The sequence below is a fragment of the Helicoverpa zea genome, chromosome 23 (genome assembly GCF_022581195.2).
Source record: "Helicoverpa zea isolate HzStark_Cry1AcR chromosome 23, ilHelZeax1.1, whole genome shotgun sequence".
Taxonomy (NCBI): domain Eukaryota; kingdom Metazoa; phylum Arthropoda; class Insecta; order Lepidoptera; family Noctuidae; genus Helicoverpa; species Helicoverpa zea.
The window spans coordinates 8,534,450-8,550,326 of NC_061474.1; the positions used below are offsets into that span (position 1 = coordinate 8,534,450).

The following is a 15,877-nucleotide window of genomic DNA, read 5'->3' on the forward strand; positions in this document are numbered from 1 at the left end:
ACAAGAGGAAAAACGCAGATTTTTCAGTTCTACGTGTATGTGTATACTTATATCTTTATTATCCAATTATCTAAATAGTTAATAGTATTATTCAGTACACGAATTCATTAACTGACCACAAACAACAAAAAATAAATACGGAAACAGACTCTAAAAACCAAATTTAAAAGTTCCCTCTTGAAACCAATCTTTGAAATTGGCGATTCGACCTACATCTTTCGTCTTGCTTTTTCACTGTGTAACAAAAAGGGACAGTTGTCAGAGTAAATTAAGTGATTGTCGTGATTGGTTGGAACAATATAATTGTGGTACTAATTAGGATGTTGGTCGTTTGCTGTCCTTGTGGGACCCTCGAACCTAGAATTGAGCTAGCCAGATTGGAATGATAAGAGTTGTACTCAGGTAAATTGGTTGTGGGTCACGTACGAGTATGTTTGAGTGGATGGTAGTCTTTATTTTTAATGATATTACTAGGTGTTCGGTTTACCCTGTGTCCTGAGGAACCTGAGGGACTTACGAGGTTCAGTAGTTTTAGACAGTCAGACATACAGTTTTTACTTTAGCATGAACAATATAACATGGTAAGGATACGCATGTATCTGTATAAATGAAAATGAATCGTTAAAGTGGTGAATTCAGCTAAAATTTAAGGCGAGAGCAGAGAAACCTTTAGAGACATTTTTTAGTGCACTTCTGTCAGATTTTTATTTAAATCTATGAGGACAAAAAATATTGTCGTAGCTAATTAGAAGTGCTTTTTTATTCTGTAAAAATGAACTTATAAATCACAGCTTCATAGCTGAATGAATTCGAGATTGTCTGGACCATGACATGAATTGGTAAGAACTGCATGTTTTTAATATTTTTTGTATTTATTTTAAGTTTCTTTGCTGAAAGGGTAAAAATATCTTGAATTAGCTTATGATGCCAATTATAGTCAATAGTAATATCTATATTTGGAAAGTAATTTAATTGATCAAGTTGTTTCCTTGTTCGCTTAAACACGCTAATCTCAAGAACTGCTGGACCGTTTGAAAAATTATTTCCACCGTTAAATGGCCTACCTAACACTTTGGACAGCCCATGTTTAGAGGATATCAGGTATTTAAATGTTACTTATATTCCGGGAACGCGAAGATATTCCCACGGGCCGCGAGTGAAACCGCTAGTGGAAGCTAGTTCTGTTATAAATAAATGTAAAAAAAAAAACTTTATACGCAACTGAAACCGCGGTTAAAGCTTGTTTATCTATAAACTTAAGAACAAAAAAATAAAATAAAAAACCTAGAATTTTAAATATCGGAACCGGAATAGGAACTGAGTATAAGATGTATAATAATAAAAACAAGTACATAAGTAAGTCATTTTGTTGTATGTACTTACCGGTTTTAAGGCGCGGCTCCACCGCGGTGCACGGAGAGGCTACGCACGTGTATTAAGTTTCGCTTTGTAAGAAAATGTATGTGGTTGTGTCCACTGCAACCCACGGAGAGGCTACTCATGAATTGACGTCATTGATACACGCGTGGCTTGCTCGAACAGGCGGTTACATAGCTCAACGCTGTCAACGTGGGTCTACGTTTCCACTGGAGTACACGAATAAGACCCACGACTATGTACAGCTCGGTTATCGCAGAGCAGTTGTTGTAAGCGGTTACGTAGCTCAACGCTGTCAGCGTGGGTCTACCCGTGCGCCGTGCCACGCTATACATAGTCGTGGGTCATATTCGTGTACTTCAGTGGAAACGTAGACCCACGTTGTCAAACAAATGAATACACGCAGCTAAAATGCGCCGCGTGTCCGTGCACAGCGTGCACTGCGGTGGAGCCGCGCCTTTAAGCACTACAGGTTATATAACTTATATGTACTTGTGTGAGTACATAAACATTTTATGTACAGTCAGCTTCAAAAGTAGCTGAGCAAATCATCATCTCCCGAGCCTTTTCCCAACTATGTTTGGGTTGGCATCCAGTTTAACGGATGCGGCTGAGTACCAGTGCTTTACAAGGAGCGACTGCCTATCTGACCTCCTCAACCCAGTTACCCGGAATAAATACAAATTTCACCAAAAAAACATTGTCAATTCCTAAGAAATAGTGACCCTTTAAAAAGTAAGAAATTTTTAAAAATTTTGATTTGTTCAGCCACTTTTGATGCTGACTGTACTTTGGTAAGTACATAAACATTTATGTACTCGTATAAGTACTTACATGGACCAAGTATTTTAATTGAGCCAGCATTTCCTGTAGCAGTCAAAATTTACATTCTAGGTCGAGCTGTTTTTGAGAAAAAATGGGAGGCACGTGTAAGTGTTATTTCCGGGGAGATTTTTGTTGTTGTGTTAATTTTTTTTTACAATGCCAATAGGAGGAGCTCATGGCTCAATTAAATACGTTAATATACTGGTTAAAATATGTCGATTAGCATAAAGAAAAAGATAAAATATATATATAAAAAAAACAAATATAGTAAATAGAATAAAAATGTGCGAGAATTAGAACATCATATTATAAGAGTCAGTCATTACAAACAACGGAAATTCTCCCTTGAAAACTGACAGCTTTCAACTGATCAAAACATTCGATACTCCTAACTTTATCTCTGCTTTACACATGATGTTGTAAATTACGAAAACGAAAAATGACTCCTGTGGCTAAACCACTGAATAAATTAGGTTTTTTTTTTTAACAATTCGCCATAGAATATCATAAAGTATATGTGATAGGATTTTATGTGATTAGGTACGACACTCCCGATATATAGGAAAAGGCTAAGCATACAGGTGTTGATCTTAAGATCTAAGACAAAAAAATCGTTCTACACTTTTTTTTTTCTGGCCATAATCTTTATTAAAGAGCCTTTTACTCCAAATATATAAAGAAAATATAAAATCTTTGACTGCAGTTCTGCAAATTAAGATTCTATGCAACTATCACGTTTTCGTGATAATCCTGTTAAGAGTTACTCAAGGATAACGACTGTATCGTAAAAGTTTATTGTTATGTATCGATGTTAATTAACAAACTCTTTTATATAATATATAATACTAGCGACCCGCTGCGGCTTCGCACGGGATAACAGTGTTTCCCCACTATTTAATGTATGTTATTATACATATAAACCTTCCTCTTTAATCACTCTATATATTAAAAAAACCGCATGAAAACCGGTCGCGTAGTTTTCAAAGGGACATAAATAGCGACTTTGTTTTATACTTTGTAGTGATGTAGTGATTAACTAGCTCATTGATATAATAGCAAAAATACATAGGAAGTGGTGAAGGGTGGGATTCGGGGGTTGTCTTTGTTTTCGGACGTTCGAAAAGTGCTGTTTTGCAGCCAAGTTTGAATAAACGATTTTTGATTTTGATATGTATAGGTAACCGCTTACTAGCTGTTCCTCGCGGTTCTTCCTATTTCCCGAGGGAACTTCTCAAGACTCTGGCTAGACCATCTGTGTACCCCTTTACATAAATCGGTTGAGTCGTTTTGGCGTGAAAACCGGACAGACAGACACATGCATATCTACTGTAAAAAAGGCTTTTGTATTCATATTTTTACCTAGATTACAATCTAGATTTTTGAGGTTTTTAGTCTGTTTTTTATTACCTTTTTTACTCAAAGTTAGTTGAATTCAGCGTGGCGTGAGAAGCCTTGACTTAATTAATTATATAACGGCTATTAATGATTTATAATTAAAGGGAATTACATCATTGTGAGATCATTCATTTATTATTTTTCAATTGAAATAATTAAAATTGTTGGTTTTGTGTTGAAATCTATAAATCTTTGGCAAAGAACTAAGTTTACTACAAATAGTCCTGGCAGAAGGGAAGACTTGGTAGAAGCTCCAAGGCTTGTTTAGTTATCCCTAAATTTATATCTATCACCAGCTTCAATACGCGCGCTGTCTCGTTGGTATAGTGAGTGCACTTGTGTCTGCGCAAACTCTTGTGCACTAGAACATTTCCTGCGCAGCTGGATGTACCTACCTGAGATCTATGCTGCTATAAAACGACTGAGCTGTCTTTATTGTTTGTCCACCGTGCAGCACACTACGTTTGTACAACTAAAACTTTGACTTAAAGAAATTAATCCGCTCAGCCAATTTGATTTAAAAGTACAATACCAATTACAAATAGAGTAAAAGTAAAAAACACATGCACCATCTTTAGTCTACCCATTGGTACATTACATACACCACGGTCGACAAATTGTGCAACCTTTACTATTCACTGGTCGCCTGACCCTCCAATGTGCTCAATGCTTCGTACCCAAGGCTCTCCGACTCTTGAACCGTGGTGACATACTTTGAGCTAATATTAAAAACTCTTTAGGCACGTGTTCACCGACAACGTAAACGTCAGTTTTCTTAAATGAACTATGAATGAACTGTATATAATCATGATATAATCATCGGCATGAATCGTGATCGCTGGCCTTCACCTGCGCAGAAGTAATTTATTGAGTCGCTTTTGTGGTATGAAGTGAGGCGCGGGGGCGGTATAAAGCGGTGATTGGCCCGCAGCGCATCGCGTCATAGCCGTCACTCGGGATTGGTTCTTTGCTAATAAATCACTTCTGCGCAGGTGAAGGTCAGCGCTCAAGTGCCGATGATTCTACTATGAATTTTCACATTGTCGTGGTGGCTTAGTGGGTAAAGAGCCAACCTCTCGAGTGCAACTTTTCTAAGTTTGTAGGTATGTACTTTCTAAGTATATCTTGGACACCGATGACTGTGTTTCGGATGGCATGGATGTAGGTCCCGGCTGTCATTGAACATCCTTGGCAGTCGTTACGGGTAGTCAGAAGCCAGCAAGTCTGACGCCAGTCTAACTAAAAGGTATCGGGTTGCCCGTTTAACTAGGTTGAGGAGGACAGATAGGCAGTGGCTTCTTGTTCTCAGCTGAATCCGGTTAGACCGGAAGACGACCCCAACATAGTTGGGAAAAGATTCGGGAGATGATGATGACTATGAATTTTCACGCTCAATTTTCAAACTAAACGGTTGTTTTGAGAAAAAGGTTAAAAGGAAAAAGGTTGTAGGTAAACTTGGGCCGTAATAATTTTAGCGATGTTTTTTTTATAAGTTACCTATTTATATAATAGTTGGCTATTTATAGATTAACCGACGACGGTTGTCTGCTGTATGGTTTATGGTAATTTTATGCAATGTTTTATTTATCTAGTCTATACTAATGTTATAAAGAGGAAAACTCTGTTTGTTTGTTTGTAATAAATAAACTCAAAAACTACTGGACCGATTTTAAATATTCTTTCGCCATTAGAAAGCTATATTATCTGCGAGTAACATAGGCTATATTTTATACCGGTGTGGGCAATAGCTCCCACGGGACGCGGGTGGAACCGCGGGACAAAGGCTAGTTCTATATAAATATGCAAAGTGGAGATTTTGTGTTTTTGGGAAGGCAACCTTAGAAATTTTAATCCATATATTTTATGTTCTCTCCAATTTCTAGCCTAGCCTTTTCCCAAATATGTTGGGGTCGGCTTCCAGTGTAACCAGTTTTACACAGAGCGACTGCCTATCTGACCTCCTCAACCTAGTTACCTGGGTAATACTTTTGTAAGAGTGATTTGTCAGACATACTGATTTCTGACTGCAATATCACCCTCCACGTGCCATTTTATTTTGAACCAAAACAAAAAAAAAACCTTTTCAAAGTATATGTTAAATTGCCACGAGCGATACAGTTACACCAATATTTAAAGTGCAACAGCATTCAATGCAATATTTGAGCGCAAGGTTCAATTAATGTAAATACTACCGTCATGCGGTAGGGAATACCACAATTTAATGAATGAAAAACAGTTCTTGTGATGTCATATTGATTGTAAGTAGGTAGTTCTACGAAAATTCAAGCACAAATATTATGAAAACTAAATGGAACTTTTTGCCTTTTTATACACATAAATATGATATATTTGATACTTTTCCTTAATAGGTACCCATTCACTATGATTCAAATCAAATATGTTGTGAACTTTTTTGCACTTCTGTTTGTGTTACGTAAAAACCCAAAACAAAATAATACAAACAAAAAAATCTATGAAGTCCATACGTCACTTAGCGGTGCTTAGTTCTAAGAACATACTAAGTGATCAGGAAATATGTGACGAGTAAATGTAGGTAACTTGTAACTTGTGACGTCATGATTAAGCGGTTTATTACCTAGACTAGATCATTTTGCTTATTAGAAGCAATTTTATTGATTGTTGTTAATTAATATGAGAGTTAGTGCGTAGGTGATAATGTTACTTCTGGATAGGTTATTGATGAAGTGGTTTTGTTTAGAAAGGCGTATGGCTAAGTTGGTCATGCGAGATTTGATCTTTGATGGGTGCCCATACTCATAGGAAAAAGAAAAGGGGAAGGGGCAAAACCAAGCGATGAAACCGGGTGCCTTTGTGCCTAGGGACACCAGGCATCTCATCTCATTAAATAGTTGAAGCAGTAGTCTCGAGTGACAAATGAAAGTGTTAAAACAATCCTATTAAGACTGAAAAGATCAAGACATAAGCGTTGAAAAAAAGTGAAATTCCTGCTTGATATCTAAATAAAATGTACGTCACCATTTACCGTTTCAATCCCAATGACGTAGTTTAAAGTGGTTAAAGCCACAAGCAAAGGAAGATCTTACGATAACAGCAAAAAAGAAACACATAAGTACTGCCAAAATTCTCAAGTAGGAAATCAAGAAAGTTTTTGTGATATATCAAGTCAATATTTATTCACTATTCATGAACTTGAATGTGACGTAGAACAGTCCGTTCATTCATAATAATAATAAACAAAGAAAAACCCAAGTGACTCATGACTGGTTGACATTTTATCAATGTGTATAAAGAATGCAGTGTTACCATGGAGGAAGGAAAGATAGCGGAGATGAGAATAAGGAAGGTAGGTCAGGCGCCTTCTTGTAGGTCAAGTAACGTATGGTAGGCGTGACCAAACTTATCAGTTACTATTAAAATAACGAGGCGTTCGGGTTCTTTGGGACATCTGACAAAGATTACTCTTGATTAATAAGTGATTTTATTTGAAAATAATGGTTGGTTCCGTAATTTAAGGGGAGCTAGTAACGTTCCTCGTTCCCCGAACATCCGCATTTGGGCGCGCTATTTTCTTAGGAGATTTTGCTTTATGACATCTCCGCTAGTCATTTTGTTCTCCATGGCAGTATTGCACTATGGCCGATGGCTGGTACTTTTTTAATACCCACAGACAAGCCAATTAAATGACCCAAGATTGTAAAAATTCGTAGAATATAATGTTCTCTGAATAAATTGGAGCACAAAGTGACGAAGCAAAATTAATTGCAGTTCACGGGAGAACCACTTCCTGTAACTGGATAAAGAGTGGGTGGCCTATGTCCTTTCCTAGGCTTTGAATTTACTGTGTATCTAATGAACATGTACTTTAATTGGTTCAGAAGCTATCCCATTATGTATTATTAGAGATAGGTATTTGTTATAAGTGTGACTTTTGAGTGTAAACCTGACTTCGATACTCGCTTTTCTTTTGAAAAAATATTTCGTTGTTAGAAAGCCCATTTGTCTAAGTTTTTTTTTGTCAAAGTTCGAGGTACAAAGGTTATGCATTTGTAACTTGCTCACATTGTATTTAATTCAAGTAATACATATCTACCAACTAATAAATTACAGATAATGATATAATTATGGAACAATTTGCCATACGAATGGTTAAATGACAGCTTCCTACTGCTACAGCTACTGGCGATAAACTATCAGTGTTGTTGAAATGCTAACTGGTACTTTAATATTATGTTGTTATCATTCTAAAGAGTAGTTAGTAGGCTAAGAAAAATTATATTTCGAATCATATTTCGAAAGCTGTGAAGTTGATAGGTACTTCCGAAGGGAGGCGGATGAAACCGCTCATGAAAGCTAGTTCGTACGTAAATATTTGTAATTAAGTTCAATATTCTTCATTTTTCAGTAAGTAACGGATTCACTCCACTTCCAGCAATTTATTTTTAGAGGCTTATGATCAGCATGTTTAGTTTTGTGATGATACCAAAATTCGATTGCTTGTACGAGGAAATACATCGAAAGTTGTGGTAAAATATTTTATATAAAATCCAAAAAAATAATCAATTTGATATCCTTGTAGTCCGTTTTTAAGAAATTAGGTGTATTTCGTACAAGTAATAATCTCAGATTAGGTTATTTTATTGCAAGAAACCTGGCTTTTTAATTTTTGTTTCGCTGACAGCTGGGTTTTTATGCATTTTTCTTTTGAGAACGATGACTTTACCTTAAAAGGTACAGATTAATAACTGTTTATATCTTTCTTAAGGGCGTTTACACTTTACGCCGATTTGTTTTAACGAAGGGCCGCCACTGACGGGTAAGCCTCCAAAGAAAATCTATTTAGGACTAACAGTCGTTTTTGACCTTTTGAATTGAATCTAGGCCGATTTATATAACAGCATGTCAAAAATAATCTGTTATTTATCAATAATATCTTAGTTGCATATTTTATTCGACTTCCTAGATTATTATAATTCTGATTGCCTATTTCTAGAAGTTGCTAGCCGGCAGCAGAATTTACGGTTCTCGTGGAGCGGAAATTAGAGAAAATAGTACATAATAAATTTTCTCCTATATGTACCTATTATTTATGACCCTGAGGAATGTATTTATTTATTGGCATAATTAGGTGTAGTTATTATTGTTGAAGATATTGATTGCAATAATTAGCACACTAACCTTCCTAGTTTACCGATATACTTGAGAATATATGACGCAAAAGCTATTTAAAACTTTAATTGTGATAGTGAAAAAGTAACTGAGCAAATACTCATATTTCCTTTTGTCGTTGTTTTGTATTTTCATGCGGTCCCACGTCCCTTGGTTAATAAATACTAGGTATTAAGAATTATTCTATTACATTTTTTTTTTTAAATCTGGCTTGTGAGTCCTTTTTTTTAAGGACGTCAAAAATCATCAAATGACCCTTCCCGCTGTGGGTTAGCAGCGGTGAGGGAGTGTCAGACTCTTACTGACTAAAAACCGTCGTGTTCCGTCGTAGGCCTTGTTTGTACCAGGGCCGCGGTAACTCTTTCGAACAATCCCGCAGCCCTGGCGGCCTTGGCCCTGCTGGGCATCGCTGGGGCTTGTGAGTCCTGAGGTTAACACAAAGAAAGTCTTCAGCTAAATATAATATCCGAATCCACAGTGGCATAGTGCCTAGTAGGATTTACACCTTATAAATTGGATTTTTGCGATGGATTCTGGGAATCATCGAGATGAATTAAGTAGTCATTATACATTAGAATATTTTCAGTATATTTTCTTTAAATAGGGTGCTGGCAGTCGTGGGGTCCGAATGCCAGCACCCTATTTAAAGATCTTTCTAGGCGGCTCGTTGACGCTACTCGTGACCAAAAGGCTGGCTATTACCTCAGACAAAGGATCAGCATGGCGATCCAACGAGATAATACATTGACATCACCTAGTAATTAAGTAAATAAAATCAAAAAGCTTTACGATGTATTTGAATAAACATATAATTTGGTTTCCTGATGAATTGATAAATGTAATTTAGACTAAAGAGTCGTGTTAACACGCGGAAACACATGTTCATTAAGTATATTAAGTAAATTTATATTAGATTAATATCTGCATATTTTTAAGAATCTTAAATCTTAGAATTGGATTGCCTAGGAAACTGGGCTGAAGAGGTTAGATAGGCGCTTCTTGTAAAACACTGGTACTTCTGCATCGGGTAAAGTTGCCTGCCTACGTCTGATATCGGTGAATGATTTTATCTGTCCTACAAAATGGCTGACGTGAGCAGACGAAGACCACCTTGCACCACCCAACCCAACTAAATACAGTTGGGAAAAAGCAAGGTGGATGATGGCTACAAAACCCAACTATTTTTCAAACCGACTGAAATCGAACAAAGCACTTCTAAAAGTGATGGCTAGGAACCTAGAAGCTTAAAATATTGCAAAACGTTCACGTCCCGAGGGAACTACTAAATAGTCTACGTAGTAGTTAAGCTTTTCAATGGTTAGTTTCATCAAAATGTTTTCAATAAATTTGACGTGATCTTTCACGTTAATTTCACGTGAATCTTTACTGAATACAGTTTTCACGTAAAATTCTTTAGATAAACAATTACACAAAGAAAAGTTTTTGGATATAGGCAGAAATAAAAGCTTTTAAACCTAATGATAATCCGATAATTGAATTAACTATTTTAATTTGATTAACTTAATCGAATTATTATTATAATTCGGTGATCAATTATTTACATTTTGAATTTGACAATGAGTTGACACCTGACACGTTTTGATTATGACGTATGTACCTGTGTAATTAAAATTCACGACCTTTCCTAATTTAATTAGTGTTTGTTCCGATAGTGCAGTTCCGGAGTGCTGTTTGTTATTTTCAATTTATTTTGTAAATAAGTTTTCAATATCGACTTGTGATGACGTTGAAAGACTATAGTGGGTGGTCGACCTACAAGCGGGTCCACCCCGTTTTTTACTATAGAGAAAATGAAATTCACATATTCCGCGCGGCAAAAAGGGCATAGACTGTGAAAAACGAAAACAATTAGCAATTAGAAAATTATTAGGTACCCCGTGTTTTTTTTTGGTGGAAACCTTTAAAAAACTCCTCCCACTCTTCAGTGTCAGACTCTTACTGACTAAAACCCATCATGTTCTTTCTTAAGCCCTTTGTCTACCAGGGCCTGTCTTTCGAACGAACACGCGTCGCGTGTAAACTACTTTCTGTGCTCGGACAAAAACCCTAACCCGCGGGGTGGGCTTTTAGTCTACTTCTTACTCAGATGCTTGAATTATTTAAGAAGGTACGCAGGTGTACCCACGAACATAAGCTAGTTCTCAAATAGACAAAGATTAGCGGCTTCGCCCGAAGGCTTGCAAACAAGTTAGCTAAAACATTAACAGGGAAGTACAAGTATTGCTAAACACCCAGTAATACTAGTTCCAGTACCGAACAAACAAACTAGTATTCCACCTGAATCTAAATAAAAATAACACAAAAAACTTAATTGATCTTTACTGTAACAAAAAGTTTTGTCTGTTAGTCTTCTCAAACTTAAATACTACTGAATGGATTTTCACTGTATGAATTTGTGAAGATAGTTTTGATAAATTACTGTAACCTGAAAGAAACTATTTGTATATTATGTGTTTTACTGTTAAAAAGCGCTATATTTTTTTCTTCTCAAAATTCTTTGAGGTAGTTCAGCTTTTAAAAGTGTATAGTTAGGTATCGGCACGGATAATGAGCTCTCGGCGGAAGAGTGGATCGCTTTGTGCACCGTACACTTATGGCAATAAACCAATAAATCACTTCTGCGCAGGTGAAGGTCAGGGCTCAATATCCTTGCCGATGATTATAAAAACCACTGAAAGCTTTTAGAAAAATGGACAGGAGGATGATGATGATGATTTTTTTTTTAACTTTTTATCGTAAAGCAATTGAACCAAATGATAGATGAATTGGTTCGAGTAGAGGTATGTATAAGGTACTTCGCGAGTAAAACCACGGAAAAAGCTTGTATGTTTATTATTTTTTTCTTGAATGCACACCTTGTTTGCAATTAAGTGGCAATGACTTAACTAGTTTATTTATCTCAGAAGCTTCGATTAATTTAATTAGAATAATGTAAAGATTACATTATTTCCTACTTATGTATGTGTCGTATCTTATGTAACTTTTGCACGTGGACTTACTCGACGCTTATATTGAGTTTTTTTTTGTGTAATCAGAACACATCTCATATTAAATCTTTTTTGTATAATCAGATTATTCATTCAAGTTTTTTTTTTTTATAAATAAAATAATAAAATCTTTATTTTCTCTTTAATTACAGTGTTAAGTACATTACAATACAGGTTGCTTTTGTAAGAGAGTGGTGTCTGTTTAAGGTTACCCCTGTGTTACAGATCACCATTTATCCTTTTGAATGTTATACAGCACATTTTGTAAGGAGAGAGGCAAAAAAAATCCTAAATACAACTATGTCTATTATTATAATGCCTGTATCACAAATAATTTAAAATAAAATAGGAAAAAGCTAACAAAAATAAGTCTCTGCACTTATTATTGCACATAAACATTTAGATATATAACCCAAAACTTAACATATAATTATGGTTTCTTCCACTTAAAAATACGCATTATCAAAGAAGAAATAATAATAACACACATTTATTAAATTATGTCATCGTCATCAGTCTTTTCAAACTTCTTCTCTACCACTAGACTTTTTTTTTTCAGTACATCTTAGGTAATTTCGCAAAAATCCCAGGTACCTAGATTCTTCTTCCTCCTGCCCTGTTCCCAATTTTATTTGGGGTCGGCGCAATATGTCATCCTCTTCCATTTTCCCCTGTCACTCGTCATACTGACACTCACTCTCTTCCTATTCATGTCATCTTTCAGGCAATCCATCCATATTTTCTTTGGTCTTCCTCTTAGATCTCCCAGGTACCTATGTAGATTAATTTTTCAAATTACATTCTTGAGGAAATAGATGCATCAGCAAAATAAGAGAGCACTTGTAAGATGAGATTTCCAAATGGAGTCTGACTTTTTCAATAAAGGTCTCATAAACAGACATAACAGAATAAAAACTACATTTATGATAAATAAATGAATTAGATTACATAGTTACAGAAGAAGCAGACAATATTTTGCTTTATTGAGAAATTAAAATTATAATGAGTCGGTCAAGATCAGGAAATCAGATTTATTTCAATAATGTTATGCCGTGGGAAATTTCTCGAAGTGCTTTTAATAAAAATAGTGCTTTAAAACTCTTTAATAAATAAATAATTTTGTTTTCTGAATGAAATATACATTATGAATAATCATTGCTTAATGTGTTAAACTATTCCGTGTAGAAACAAAATGCGTTCTCTATGGTGTGAACCGATTGAGATATTTGGCGTAGAGACAGGATTCTGCCTCGTTGGTCTAGTGGTCACAAACGCGGCTGCTGTGCTCGAGGTCTCGGGTTCGATTCCCGGGTCGGGCCGAAATCGCTTTGTGGGTTTTTTTAAACTTTCACAAAGCAGCCCGTAGTCTGGAAGTTGGTGATTGATTCACCCGTGCATCGGAGAGCACGTAAATGTCGGTCCTGCGCCTGATCTCTTTCCGGTCGTGTCGGATTGCCGTCCCATCGGGTTATGAGAGTGAAGGAATAGGGAGTGCACCTGTGTCTGCGCAAATGCTCGTGCACTATAAATATGTCCTGCGCAGCTGGCTGATCTCCTTAAATGAAAACAGCCGCCGCGGCCGAAATCTGTCGTGGACGATCTTTCTTAGAGACAGGATTAGAATAGTAGGAAACGGAGACAGGTATTTTTTAGGTATTTGGGCACGGGATGCATGTACGCTAAAAATGTGGTCTAGCTTTTGACTTAGGTATTCAGTCATATAAACAAATGCTTTAATGCAACAACACTGCCATGGTTACGGGATGGAATTCCCCCGAAACTATTAGAAGAGGTAATTTTGGATTTAGTATTGTAAAACATAACATTTTATGGAATTTAGATCACAAATCACAAAAGGTGAGATAGCAACAAATCTTCGAAGTGTGTAAAACAAATTTTACAGATTTTTATTATTTTTTCACGACTATGCAGCGTAAAACTAAAATAAGAAAATAAAATTAATGAGAAAACACGTGTATGTACAAAAAACCGGCCAAGTGCTAGTCGGACTCACGCACAAAGAGTTCCGTACCGATTTATAAAACGGACTAAAAAATCGCGTTTGTTGTATGGGAGCCCTCAAAATATGTATTAAATTTTAGTTTTCAGTATTTGTTGTTATAGAGGCAACAAAAATACATCATCTGTGAAAATTTCAGCTCTCTAACTATCACGGTTCATGAGATACAGCTTGGTGCCAGACGGACGGACGGATTGACGGACGGACAGAGGAGCGAAAACAATAGGGTCCTAAACCCTTTGGGTACGGAACCCTAAAAAGATTGACCTTTTTTTTAAAGAAGAGTACTATTTTTAACTAATTAATATGTGCGATAGGTACAAGTGAAAATTCACAAAGAAAATGAGAAGAGAGAGGGAGAAAGATATCAGTGACACCATCAGAGTGCAAGCGTAGTACTGCAGATTTAGATCGACCGTTGCACTTATCTCGTGCAATTGTTTGAAATGCGGTCAGCATCATTTGTGGGAAGGGACTTGAGAGAATTTAATATCATAAGTTTTTTAACGAAAATTGTCGTAGAATTTGTTACTGGGGAGTTTATTACGCCAATTCTTCTTCCTAGCAAAAAAGGACATAGGAAGTGGTGAAGGGTGAGCGTTTTGGGGGCTGTCTTTTGTAAATTTTTGACGTTCAAAAAGTGCTGTTTTGCAGCCAAGTTTAAATAAGTGATTTTCAATTTTGATCGGCAAAAGTATCAGTCACACACAAAAGGTAATTTCTTAAAATATTGCCTTTTAAGACCTTTAAATGGAACCTTTTTGTACTTTCCCAAACACATTTTATCCTTAAAAAGTTTTATTTTATTTATCCGACATTAAAAATTAACAACAAATCTCAACAAAAGGGGGCCGCCTCAAACCGTGTACGACTCTCCAACCAAGCGCTTAACACAAGGACTATATAAATTGGCAGTCTCGCAATGCGCTGGCAGTCCGACCATTGCCCGTACCATGTGCATAGACCTGCAATAAAAAAAAAAACGTTGACAGTTCGAAACATTCGCGCGGGAAAATTGACGTGTGTGACGTTTCGGGATAAAAAACATATTTGGTAGACTTTAGTGAAAGATTGTGTGGGTGTTTTGAGTTTTTTTTTGTCGTGTTGCAGTGTGTATTTTTTTGAAAATATTCTGTGAGTATTCCTTTTTTTTTAATTTATCTTAGTTATTTATTTCAGTAATATATTTGTATTTATTATGGGAAACTATAATACATTATACACTGAATATCTAAACTGACATTAATATACACTAAAAAAATCACATCAAAAACCTCATCGCCGCAATTAATTATTAATTCTATCAATAATATTTATTTTATCAATGAAAGATTTTAAAATAAAGTGCAATATTGCAAATAAAAAAATTGATTGAAGAAAAATAATTATGACGCATTCTAAATTAAGATCCATATTTGCATCTTACTTACATCAAATAAATAAATAAATAATCATAAGCAAATATCATAAAATGAATGAGATTACCAAAGAGATAAAACAATAAGAATAAACCATAAACAATAAGCTAAAACAACTATATCTAATATTAATTGCATAACTATTTAAATTAAAGCTTTTAGGCAGATTTATCAATTAATAATGCAATTTTGACTATGCATATTCAGTTGAATTCAAAATATGATATGAGTAAGTATATCGATATACAGATATCTAGCTGTTTTCCCGCGGGTGAATACTTGCATCCCGGGGTAACTTCTTCCCGTCCTATGTTACCCGGGGATAAATTCGAATCAGTAGTTACGGAGACTTTAGGGTACAAACAAACAAACAAAAAAACTTTCGTCTTTATTTACATTTGTATAGAATACAGGAAATCTAATAGATCTTCGGCAGTTAGATTGCGAAAGATACATACATACTAATCATTAAAAAAAACCTTGATTTTTACAGATCATGCTTGAAAAAACAATTAAGTTCTGTCAATATGTACTTCCGAGACAAAATAAATAAAAATAAGCAATCAATAATAACTGATTTACATAAATCATTATTAATATTATAAATGCGAAAGTAACTCTGTCTGTCTGTCATACCTTCACGCCAAAACTACTGAACTGATTTTAATTGACATTTGGTGCGCAGG

General features: G+C 35.6%; 1 protein-coding gene across 1 annotated transcript in view; it reads left to right on the forward strand.

Annotated features, from left to right (window-relative positions):
* The first annotated feature begins 14,727 nt into the window (after positions 1 to 14,727).
* LOC124641769 (tyrocidine synthase 3) overlaps positions 14,728 to 15,877 on the forward strand; it is a 49,434-nt gene continuing 48,284 nt past the window's right edge. Inside the window, exon 1 of the mRNA XM_047179963.1 lies at positions 14,728 to 14,907. The gene's annotated coding sequence lies outside the window, so the exon portion shown is untranslated. The remainder of the gene's footprint in view (positions 14,908 to 15,877) is intronic.